This window comes from Hirundo rustica, chromosome 1 (genome assembly GCF_015227805.2).
Source record: "Hirundo rustica isolate bHirRus1 chromosome 1, bHirRus1.pri.v3, whole genome shotgun sequence".
Classification (NCBI taxonomy): domain Eukaryota; kingdom Metazoa; phylum Chordata; class Aves; order Passeriformes; family Hirundinidae; genus Hirundo; species Hirundo rustica.
The window spans coordinates 33177230-33190189 of record NC_053450.1 but is presented as its reverse complement, the minus strand read 5'-3'; the positions used below and the strand labels follow the sequence as shown (position 1 = coordinate 33190189).

General features: G+C 40.3%; 1 long non-coding RNA gene across 2 annotated transcripts; it reads right to left on the bottom strand.

Annotated features, from left to right (window-relative positions):
* Positions 1 to 1199: 1199 nt before the first annotated feature.
* Positions 1200 to 9985, bottom strand: LOC120757771 (uncharacterized). Of its 2 annotated transcripts, XR_005702661.1 has the most exons (5): positions 9926 to 9985; positions 9594 to 9840; positions 5217 to 5325; positions 3715 to 3792; positions 1200 to 3546 (listed from the first exon to the last, which is right to left on the bottom strand). It is a non-coding gene; the product is annotated as an uncharacterized LOC120757771 (long non-coding RNA). The 2 variants fall into 2 exon arrangements; XR_005702658.1 differs by having other exon boundaries at positions 9594 to 9971.
* Between the last annotated feature and the right edge of the window lie 2975 nt (positions 9986 to 12960).

Here is a 12960-nt window from a genome sequence, read left to right as displayed (position 1 = left end):
GTTTTAATAAATGTGAAGAAAGAACTAAGTGCCAAGAAACACATTAAAATTATTTTTTGTCTGTACTGCCTCAGTTCAGTATGGCTGTCACTCTGGCTGGGCTGAGGGGTTTCCTCTGAAAGCATCCCATTGACTGTGGACAGAAGATGCTGTTGCATTCCAGCACGTGACTTTATTCAGATGCTTTTGTGAAAATAGTGCAAAATTTAACAATGGGAAATGACGTTAGAAAGTTGCTTTTTTTGAGTTTTTTTTAATGGACAACGCATTGACACTACGACTCCAAAGGAGAAATTTTGCAAGGATTGCAATAATTTCATACTTTCTTCAAACAAATTCTGAAGTCCTTCCCTGCACTCCTCAGTTTTAGCTGTGCACTGACTAGGTTGAATTGCAGGACTTGGCTTTAAGCACAGCTTCAGCTATAGGAAAGTTTGGAGTAGACAGAAAAGAAGTACAATGTGTGCCTGAACACATTGTAAAGTAAGTAATGTAAACGATGAACGGGGAAGAAGAAAACAGAAAGCAGACTTCCAATATCTTCATAAACCATAAAATATGCCCTGTAAGTAAAATAAAATTCTCTGTCTATGCCAAACATTACTCCATCGTAACGTTTCATTGCACTGTATCCCTTTGCATGAGCCACTAACTTCCGTTTGTAGCTGTCCACTGGTCTAGACAGACAAATCTTTGAACATCTATTCTTTTGGTGGATTTATCAGATTTCCAGACCCGTTTTCCCCATCTTTGCAATTTCTGTTCCTTCCTCACTCCTGTGCTGGCTGCAGCAGATTACTGAGGTAGGTCCACATAACTAATCCTCTGGCACCAGGGTGAGCAGTTCTCTTACTTGCCCTCTCTTTCTTTTAGTCCCGATGAAGTGACCCCCTGCCCCCCCAACGCCTTGTACTTAGTATGATATGGAAACTGGCTAATCCTCGGCAGTAAATTTAAATCCTATATGGTACACACAGTACACTACAGCTGAGGAGCACAGGAAAATAACTCCCTCAGACTCCTGTGCTCCAGCTCCTCTAACACAACATGCATTCTTTGTGCAGCATGTGCATTGTGTATCCAGCAAGCTTAATGCTGCACGCTATGAAAGACTTTGTGGACATAAGATTGCTAAAAAAGGCTTTAATAAAGCAGTTTTCTAACACGGCAGTTTTTGTTTATTTTCAGAGTTCAAGAACACAGTGCTTTGGTAGTTCTGCAGTTCCGGATGTGTAAGGTATTTAAAAATCAGTTCCAGAAACCAAAGCAGTTCTATCCAAGGTACATCAAGGGCTAGATTCCAGCCACACATTCAGTATAAATAATGTAAAACCATCAGTCACATTTTATAGTAAGCAAAGCAAAATTGAAGCAGTAAAGACAAGCTAATAAAATAATTAATATTAGTGGAAAATAACTAGTATAAAGTAACAAATACGTTTCTGTAGACATACCACTTAACTCTAAAAAAATATATACATACATATATGATGGCTACAAATGAGCTTGTGATTTTCTTCCAAAAGTATCTGAGCAGGAAGTAAAACATTTTCCCAGTGGATGAAATAACATTCATTTTTGCCAATCTAAGCAAGGCAGATTTAAATTTTATGTGTGTCCAACTGCTTGTTCCCCCTCAGCTAATAACCTGCCTGCTGGAAGCATTTCAAATGAAAAGGAGTTCACAGTTCCTAAGCTCAGCTCTGAATATATCTGCCATGCATGTAAACAAGTAAACCATTATGTTTCTTGTTGAGATAAAGAATACCATGATAAGTGGGGACTTTTACCAGACAAAGGGCTTCCTATTGCGAGTGTGGATAATCTTCCAGAAAACCCTGTGTTTTGGCAAATCACACCAGATTAATCTATTAGGCATCTCCTTTCATCATCAAATTTCCGCTGCCTATCACAGTGGCTGCCTTATCAAGCACCCTTTACTCAATAGCAGGCCCATTCCTAGGATTTCAGGTGCTGGCCTTCCGAGCTCAGAAAACAGGTGTCCCCACTGTTTTCAGGCAGGAAAGGTCCCTGCACAGAAGCCTGGGAAAGGGCAGGGGTATCAGCCGCTGTTCTACCTGAAGGAACAGGTAACAGGAAACTGTTGATTCAATGAGCTGACTTAATTGGCAAGCATTAGTCAGCACTGAGTGTTTTTTGTGAATTGAAAAGCCTCATAAGAATCCTTCCTGACAAAAGTTTTGGAAAGGGGGAAGATATGTGCCCAGAAATGCCCTCCCAGGAGCAGTCAGTTCTTGTAGATCTATTTTAAGTGCTGCACTCTCTTGGTGTAGTGCAGAAAATAAGAGCTAGGAGCAGAGGGCAGTGTCAAGCTTTGCCTGGTTGTGTCTAGTGCCTGAGTTGTTAGGCAAATTTCCTATATTCAGAAGGAAATGGATTTCAAATCTCAAATAAAGGCTAATATTCCAAACCAATTAGTATGATGGATTAAGTTTTAGCTTTTGAGCTCACTCTCGGTGCCTTCCCTGGCCAGGCTTCTTTTTTTTTTTTTTTTTCTTCAAGTTAATGAAACTGGGCATACAGTTTCTGATCAGATTGTTCATCTGTGAAACAGGGCCATCCACTTGGTCACTCAGCAACGATGCAATATGGAACACATTCAGAGTCAGGGATATGAAGAAAGACATTTTAAGGTTGACAGAAGAATGTGTTTTTACAGAAGCCAGTAAATCCTGCTGATCTTATTTAAATATTTCAGTGCTTATCTCTTCTTGTCCAGACAGCATCAAGCAGCTCCTGTCCTGGCGGGTGTCTCAGTATCTGCCTGCCTGCTCGGGCAGAAAGACCTTCATTCTCTGCTCCAAACCCTGCTCCTGAAAAATTGGCTTGTACAGACTTTGCTGTAATGAAATCAAGGCAGGCAGGAAGGCTGGCGTAGTGACAGCAGGAAGAACCCATCTGCTCTCAGCTCCTTGCTTCGACAGCAGGGCTGCTCAGAGCATCAGGATGAGCTCCCAGCTCTGTTTGGTGGGTAGGAAGGAGTTGATAAGCGCATGCCTGCCCTTCCGGGACTCCACAGCACAGGCTTTGTTTCATCTACAGATGATTAAATGGTTTATGGAGCAATTACAGACCGAAGGAAGGAATAGCCAGCTCTCTCCATGTTTCCTCAATCAGCACGATTGAATTTCTCAGAGGAAGGCAGCAGTAGCAGCAGCAGGCTCAATGACTTTTCCTGAAAAATGTTGTCCAGTTTAGGATTGAGCTTTCATTTAACTACTTGCTGTTTCATTTTATTAAGTGCAAATTGTGGCTTAATAGATTTACAGTTGCCATAAACTTCGGTATCATGAAAGCTGTCGGACTGGCCAGTTGCACAGTGTATTTCTCAGATGATGCCCGAAAGGGTGAACAGGAGAAGCCAGGCACCAAGAAAGTCTGCAGAGTATTTTAAGGGGTCTGAGTACAGTGTTCTGAGAGGCAGACAGAGATGAATCACAAGCAGTTGCTTTCCTATTCTTCCTCTCCTTTCCTTCCTCTCCTTTCCAGTAATTAGAGTGGAGGTGGAAGATTTCAGAAATTTATCTGCAAATGAAAAATAGCTCATTTTGCCTTTCCAGACATAAACTTTGTAAATTAACTGCTAGACAGTGGTTACCCCAGTCCAAAACAGGTTGTTTTTTTTCCTGTGTGCCTATTACACTGTAGCTCTGTTCTTAACTCATTACACTATGTTTCGTTCTAGATACATACCAGCAAAAAATGTAGACATACTGGAGTGAGTTCAGAGGGAAACATCAAAGCTGATTAAAGGGCAGAAGGTACAGACTCCTGTAAGAAGATTAAAAAAAATTAAATTCAAATAGTTTGGTTAAGCATTGATGGGACAGTGGGCATGAGAGACCCCTACAGTCATTTCCCCTAGGACAAAGATGGCAGGCTGTGCAATTTTACTGCCTGATTAGATGGCTGATTTACCATGGATAAGAGGGAAAGCTGCTTACCTTCCTCAAACTAAGTGAGAAGGGCTAAAGAGAGGAAGAGAAGATGAATTTTCATCTTGTGTAGGGGAGATTTTTGTCACTTTTAAATAAAGTCTCCTGCAGGAGGCTATTCATTTTGCAAGTCAGCAACTTTTCCCACCAAAGTTTTCTGGCAATCATCTGAGTTCCTCTGTGTGTTACTAAAAGGTTGGTTCATTTACTCCACACAGCATACATAGGGATCTCTGTTACCTCCCCATCCAGATATGTACAAAAGAGCTTAGAGGTCTTCAGGGAAGTTTGATACTAGAATAAAACAAGACTGCTACAGCTCTGCTCTGTTGCGTCCCCTGAACAAAGAACTCTCCCCTGTAGGGGTATCAATGTAAAGGAGAAAAAGATCTGGTGTCCCTGTGCAGGACATTTTCCCTCTGCGTATCCACACAGAGGTATTTCACATCCTTGGCTTACACTGGAAAATACCTCCATATGCAAAAATGCACCCCAGATGTGAAGCGGTAGAAAGGAAAGCTTTAAGTCAAGTTAAGAAGCCTATTTTTTGCTGTTACTGCATTCTGAAAAGGGCTTCCTTTATGGGTCAAATATTTTGTGAAGCACTGAAATGTATGTGTGAACTTTGCAGAGTGACAACCACTGTACCAGAGAGCAATATATCAGAGGACCTTATAACAATGTAAACGGCTTCTTGATGTAATGATCCTGTGTGAAACAGTCAATTTATTTCAAAATAAATTTAACAGACAAATAATTTTTTGGTGGCAGTACTGGGAGAGTTAAATTGTAGTAATCATACTTATAGAGTAAGTATTCATGCTGTTTTATGATGACTTGTAAGCAGGCATGGACCTGCCAGCTGGAATTGAGGAGACTTTTGCCCTTCTGCCCTGCCAGCACAGCTCAGGAGCTCACAGCTTACAAGGCCAGTGTACAGACTCTTACATCCCATTTCCAATCCTTACCTGTCAACAGCCCTGCTACATCCCATAATGTGGTGCGTAGAACATGTCAGAAGGACTGGAACAGAATTATAACGTTCGGAGACGCAGAAATCATTACCAACCCAAACCATCTCACAAAACCAAAACCAGGATGTTTATGTTTTAGACCTTCTTGTGGTCAAGCTGTTAAGTTGTGCTCCAAGGGAACAAAGCAATGTTTCCAAGGCAATTTGTAGTTGACTTTGCAATATTGTCAGTCTGTGAAATGCAACATATTCCTTCAAAACAAATATGAAGCATGTGCTTCACTTACCTTTGTGTGAGAACACATCTTAAGAGACGCAGCCAACAAGACTTCCTTTTCTCCCCACAGTTACTTCATGTGTAAATTCAATTAATTTATTTCTGTAAACTGGATCTTACTGTATGAATAGAAGATAAGGGTTTTGAGGCTTTTGTTCCACTCTGCTAATTAGAGTTTAAAACACTTTGTGTATTTGTTGCCAAGGACAATTTTAAAATCACATAAGTATCTCAGAAAATCGCCTGAATCTTCTTCACTCCATTAGCAAATGTCATATTTACAGATCACCAGAGGACTTAATGGTCACCACACTCGTAGACAGCTGCCAGCACGCTGTGGCCAGCGAGGCCATTTGTGATTCTCATTAACAGTTCTACCATTTTTGGTTGTATGAAAAGTGATAACACACAGATCTAACAGTCATTAAGAACATTTTCTTACTCCTTTAGGATTAATTTGCACTGACCCAGAATTCTCTATTTGCTTAACACAAGCAGTGGGCCACTTTGATGTTATCTGCTTCTATAAACAATAGCGTACAGTTCTCTCCTGGGCTAAAACAGCTCTTACTCTACTGAGAATTAGCTGTATTAATCATTCTGAAGTCCAAGAGTGCATGATCATAAATTGTGTGCAGGGACCTCACTTAGCAACTCCCAGGACTCTCATTTATCAACATTTTTTTTTCCCTTCCTGGATATTTTGTATGTAGGGAGTAATTTATTTCTGAGCCGGTGCCTTGTGATGTCTTTCATGTTGAAGTAAAGTTGGAAAACTTTCCGCAACAAATATAATTTTTCTTACTTCCTTAGTGTAAAAACAAAAATTACGGACCACAGCTACAGACTGATTCCCTCAAGTGGTCAGAACAGAAAGCACAGGCCAAGCTTGCAGTCACAGGGCTTGAAATTCAGTGAACCAGACACCAGTAACTAAAAACAAGCCAAACTGCGCACCAAAAATGCCTTTTCCTAGTTATAAAATTTTAGTTTTAAAAGTGTGGGTCATCTTTGAAGCTGATACATGCCTAACTTTTCTTATCTTTCTCAAACTAAGTTGTCAGAACATTATTAAGTTATAATTAAAGCAAGATGAAATCTTCAGAGAACATTAATTCGGTTTGTATTTTCCCAGAAAAAGTCTGACTACCAGTGAGTGATGTTTTTGTCTTTGCCATTTATTGATCTTTTTCCCACTATCAAAACACAATACAAGCCTGCCAAAAATGTAATGATGAAAAATGCTGTTCCATAGCAGGTCAGAGTTGATGCGATACAATGTATTCCATACTTTTAATGCAGCTAGTAAAAAACTTTTATTTAAACTCTCCTCCAACTTTCAAAACCCCCTTGTAAAAGGATACAAAGTCAGAGCATAAAAAATAAATTAAAAAAAAAAAATCAAGAATCGAGGGAGCAGACCTCACCTTTTGAGTGAAAGAATGAAAACCTTGGGCAGTCTTTTGCCCACATAGCTCAATTTCTTCAGCTTTTGGGATTTTTCACTACCTAAACCAAAAGGTGAGACAGAAGCCCAAATTCTGCTTTCCTTGAAAGGAGCATATGCAAAGTATCTTCACTGACTTGCTGGGGAAAGTCCAGAGTTGAGTGATTTTTTGTTGACAAAAGAATTTTGGCCCAACTCAGGCAGAATCAGACTCCCAAGCACAGAAACCTTTCTAAGGGTTTTCCTAGTTTCATCTGAAGTTTTAACTTCGATTTCAAAGATCCCACTGTTTTATTGTAAACATGTGGTTTTAGAAGTACCGCACTGATCCAAAGTTATCAGCATGTGAGTTTATTTTATATTAAGTAGTTAAAAAAAAATATGAACATAAAATGCCAACAGAAACAACAAAAATATAAATAAATCACTACATTCAGCAGAAGTACTTTAATTCAGAACACAATAAAGACAGACAAGGTTTAAAAAGTTTATGCCAGAGTGTAAACTAAAGGAATCAGTATTTTTTTTTTTTTTTCCTGCAGACAGTTTTGCTGCTGCAGCCAAAAGATTCTCAAAGGTTGTCAAAACATAAAATTAAGGAGTAAAAAAAAAAGGACAGTTGGAAAATGTTGATTTGCACTCAAGAAATTCCAGCTTCTGCAATTTGACATTTTTCTCGGCTTTTGAGAACATTTGTTTTAGTGAAGGCCAAGAAGTGCTGTTGTATTAACAGATTCTCCCTCTCTTCCCATAAATAAGTATTCAAAGGCTGTGATCTATCCTCACCTAGAGCTGTGCCATCTCACTGATATTCATAAACTCCTGAGAACAGCTCCTGTAAAAACTGCTTGTACTTCAGAGGCTGCCCTAATTCTTCCTGGATTTCTAATTACAGAAGAGTTTGCTAGCAGAAGCAGAGGGCAAAATTCAGCCAGAGCCATGTGAAGCACCGTGACAGATTTTCTAATGTAGTAAAACTATCAGTAACTACCTGTGGAAGAATTTTTCTTTAGAACTACGGACACATGTTGCCTGTGTACAGCCCCTAAGGCCTTTTGAGGTGAGGTGGCTGTGCCTGAGCCAGTCCTGTCTCGGTGTTACAAAACTCATCGATTCATAGAACACGTTAAATTGAAAGAGTCCCATCAGGATCACTGAGCCCAACTCCTGGCCCTGCACAGGACACCCCAAGGGCATACCATGTGCCTGAGAGCATTTTCCAAACTCTTCTTGAGCTCTGTCAGGCTGGGGCTGTGACCACTTCCCTGGGGAGCCTCTTCCAGTGCCCTTGCCCTTCTTGAAAACTGTCAACCAGCTTCCAGTCAGCTGGGACCTCTCCAGAATCCCAAGACAGCTCAAATATCACCAAGAGATGTTTTAGAATGACATTAGCTAATTCTTAGAGGATTCTTGGATAAACCCCATCAGGTCCCATAGATTTGTAGGGATCCAGCTGAAGCAGTGGATCCCACACAATTTCAGGGTTGCCTGGGAGATGATCATCCTTGCAATCCAGCTTAGGGCACTGAGACCACCTCAGTCTGTCATTCTTGTCGAAGACAGACAAAAAAGAATGCATTAAACACCTCTGCCTTGTCTCTGTCCCAGTTTGTGAGAAGACTCTCCCCATCTTGTCATGGGCAGATGATGTTTCTACATTGTCTTTCGTCATTAGTACATTTGAAACAATTCTTTTCATTGTCCCCCGCATTTCTGACCAGCTTCAGCTCCAGCTCACCTTTGGCCACATGAATTTTCTCCCTGCAGTGTTGATCAGTATCTTTGTATTTTTTCCCATGTCACCTGACCCTGCTTCCACTGGACATACACCTTCCTTTTTCACCTTATTTCCAAGAGAAGATTCCTGTTCAACCAAGCCAGCCTTGCTTGACTTCTCAGTTTGGGAATTGCCTGGTCCCGTGCCCTTAGGAAGTGATGTTTATAAAGTGACCAGCACTGATGGACCCCAACAACTGCAAAGACACTTTCACAGGGGACTTTACTTACTATTTCCCTGAGGAGCCCGAAGACTGCTCTCCTCATGTCCAGAGCTGAATTTTGTTGGGCACTGTCATTCACTAGTTTGGTTGATATGTCATTTTGCAGGAGTAAGAACATTTTAACCCTGCCTCAGGAAACACTGCACCTCACTCCACAGAGTACTGCTGACATGCTTATAATGCAGTTAATCTCTAGAACATCAGCCCGTCTTTATTTAAAATGCTGTGGATGGATGCTTGACACAATTCTCAAGAGTTATTTTTGCATCACTCATACGCTGAGAACTGTAGCCCTGGCTGAAACAAAAGCAAATAGGGGCTTTCAACTGCCCTCACTTCAATGGATGGTCAGCAGGCTTTTGACTGCTTGTTCTGTGCTCCTTTTCATACTGCTGCTGCAGCAAGATTTGATCTGGGCTTATGCCTTGAGATTTATCTACTGGATCCTGTGTCTGTAGCCTGAGACAATGAAACTATCCACCTAACTTAAAATCCATTTTAAAAGTTAAAGCACTTCCACTGCCCTTGTCACTCATGCTTCCATTGGCATATCTCTGAGGAATTGCATAGTTTAAATAAAGCTATTATTTTATTGAGGTCTTGCTGTTGTTATTATTACCTCTCCTGAGACTTAATTTCTGATATTAATTTTGTGCCTTCCATTAGCTGTCACAGTATATTCATTTGTATTTATAAAAAATTCATCTTTTGTTCTAAAAGCCTGTTTCCAAAATTTGCAATGCTGAGATACCTGCTTACTTATGAAAGCCAAAGTCCTCATTAGTGCCTCATTGACATATGAAGGTAAAAATTGTAAAGGTAAAACACTGAAGATAAAACACATACAATTGTGTTTGCTGGTGATGTTACCAAAAAAAAAAAAAAAAGTTTTAAAATTAATTTTAGTCCTTTGTTTTTGTGGCTGTGTTTGGTGACTCACCTGCATAAATAATTGTAGATGTAGATCCAAGGCTCCATCACTGAGGACTCTTTTACTCCCTAGACCTCTCTGTGGGTACAACTGTGCAAACAGGCAATAGATGAGGTGTCTATAGATGCTTACTGAAGTCTTTTTCTTGTGTCCATTGTCTCACTGCAGAAATAATTTGCCACCTCCATTCAAGACACCAGAAGGCTATCTCACTTGTGGATTTCTTTTAAAGAAATGCCAGCTGTCTGTTTAGAATCTAAAATACAGGTAGTTGAAATTATACTGTGACATCACACATCCCAAATTCTCTGCAGAGATTTAAGAATGGGGTCAGCTGGTACCTGCCCTTTGCAAACGTAGTCTTTCAAGCCTGTGCTCCCTCGTGTTCTGGATCCCTGCTGAAGGCACAGGCATTTCTCTAAGTAGGATTTCCTTCAAAAGCTTAAGAAGGGGCAGTGAGGACAACAGCTGCATTCAATTACCAAAAGCATGTGTCTGCTAGTCAGGAAGAAAGGGTGACTGCTGCTGCTCAGACAGAACAGCCCCCTGTGCTCTGGAAGCAAACTCTGGCAGATCAAAAATATATGGTGTTTTATTTTGGTGAGAACACTAGTTTGGAAAAGCAAGGCAGCAACTTGCCTTGAAGAAGAGTGGCCTCTGATAAACTTATACATTGTGGTGGTCCCTTTAAAATAAACAAGCAGAATCTTTCAAAAATCTATTTCTCCTTATAAATTGTTTCTGCTGTATTTTGGGGGTTGAGGGTAAGGGAGTAAGCAGCATTTGATCAGGATTTCTCTTGAACCTCTAAAAATGAATAGACAAAACTTGATGGTCTGGGTAATTTGCTCCCCAGACATCCTCTCCCAATTGTTCTCTTCTGGTACTTTGCTCCCTGGAACTTTGGCTTCTACCAAAGTGGAATATGAAAGTGATAAATGAGTACTTGAGGAAGAGATCACTTGATGGGAGGATGCAGCCCGATTTTAGTAACAGAGACAATGTCAAGAGCTCCATTTACTATGCAGTTGTATGTAGAACAGCAGGAAATGAGGAATCTGCTCCCTGTCAGCAGGTACTCTACAGACCCAAAGTGAAAACTCAGATGAAACCATTTGGACAGATACTCTATTCCTCAAACTTTGGGTCTGCCTTTGACATGGTGTATCAGGTTCTGCAAGGGGGTGGGAAAGAGAGGATAAATCTGGGAGGGCTTTAAGAGCAGACCACAGTACAATGCCCTGCAAAAACTGTCAAAAGAATAGGCATTTTTTTAACCTTGATTAGTTTTTTTTTTTTTTTTTTTTTTCAAAAAGGTCTGTTGACTTTTTAAAATACTGAATTGCAGACAACCACCATCCTACACTGAAATAAACACAGCTCTGAAAGTGAACTGGAAAAAAATATACAGATTATAGGCCTTTGAATTGGAAAGCAGCCAACATTGTTCCTGGGATTTAGGTGATCTCAGATACAAGAGCATTTAATATTTAACTTGTGAATAGTCTCCAGTTAATTTACTGTGGGATTAAAAAAAAAAAACCAAAACCAAAAAACAAAAAAAATACCCAAAACAAAACAAAACAAAAAGAAGTCCCGATTACAAAGTTCAAGGATTTTAAAAGTAAGTGGAGGAAGGAGAAGGTTATACTACACTTAGTACTACAGTTTCCTTACTGCTAATGAGTTATAGAAGGATATGCAGTTGTTCTAGCTTCTGAACTGTGAAAGGTAAATAGGCATACAGGTTCTGTTGCCCTAAAGCAAAATCTGGTAATTCTACCCTCAGAATGCTCCTTGTGAAGCGCCTTCTGCCTAGGAGTTCAATAAACTCCTCCTTTCCAGAAGGTGTGAGGGTCTTGAAACAATTCAATATGAAAAGAATCTCAAAAATTTTTGTTGAATTTGCAGTCACTTCAGCTTTGGAAGTTTTGCATCATTGTTTATAGATAATATGTATATTACCCTTACGACATTAATGGAACTGTCAAGGCTCTGGCACCAGTGAGAAGACACATGCTTGAGTTTTGCAATCCTTTCTGATAGGCTGAAAGGGACTGTTTGGAGGCAGATGTAGATGGTGATGCAGTAGGGAATTAGGGGCAGGTGGGAACAAAAAGTCCAGCAGCAGCAGCAAGGGCAGCTGGGGCTCTGCAGCTGCATAGGCAGAGGGATTCTTGGGCACAGAGGAGACTGCTTGGGTAGAGCTCTGCAAAAGAGTCAGTGTTGCTTGTATCTGAAGTCTGAGAGAATATGAAGAAATGGCTTATGACCAAAGGAGTTAAACAGATCCTTACAGTGAAGAAAACTATCTTCCTGTTCCCTCTCTGTAGGGGAGGAAAAGATTCCTATTGGTCCTTTGGTGAAAAAGAGACAGACAAGACAGAAGGTGGAAGGTGTTACCTCTTTGACCCTGAAGGTGATGCTCATGACAGGAGATGAATAAACATCTTGTTACTTTTGTGTCTTCTGCCTGCATACAGATTTCCTTGAGAGCCAGGCTTGGCTTCCCTGTCAGTTCCCATGGCACTGGTACTTGTGGGTCACACTCTTGTGTGACATGAAGAAGTTACAGCCGTGCTGTTGTGCAGACATTTAGACAAGGACTGAGCCTATCTCTTGAAATTATATATCTCCAAACTTTTTTTTTTTTAATCAGCTGCTTGAAACATGCCCCTTCTGCTTCACATCTGTTTCAAGATATGCAGTTAGCTTCTGTTTCGTTGTTATTCCATCTGCAGTTTCACAGCTGCATGTGTCCTACACACTGCTGTTTTGTTCAGTGGCAGCATTTAGATTAAGTCTTTATTTCTTTCTATAGCCACCATTCTGATAGATGTACGTGTCTCTTCAAGCCCACCTAAGGATCAGGACTGAAACTGTATCTACCTCAGTATAATTTGCTAACATAAAGGACAGGCAAACCATATTTTTCATTTGATTTAGTTACTAATTGAAAACAAAGTTTTCTCTGCTTTTTATTTTTAAGTTAATTCTCATCCCTTGGAGGTGATGGTGATATTCAGCTTTTGTACATCAGTGTCCTGAGCACTACTGCAAAAGGTTTTAGTCTTTCAATATTCGGCATTGTTTTCAGGGAATGTGTGGCTGAAGGAAGGGAGTGCCAAGGTTTTTCTCCACAGACAGATGTTTTGAATATTTAAACAGACACAGAAATATCTCAGCACTGTTGTTATGTCATATCACAGCACATGCCCAAAGTATTCAGTAGGCTCCCAGAACTTACAAGAAACATCACCAGCTACCAGATTCTGTCTGTGAGATACATTCCCTCCCTTAAACAAAATAAAGGAAAATGAAGAGATTTTATTATTAACAAACCTCAGGACGTTGTTACCAATTGAAGTGCCAATTT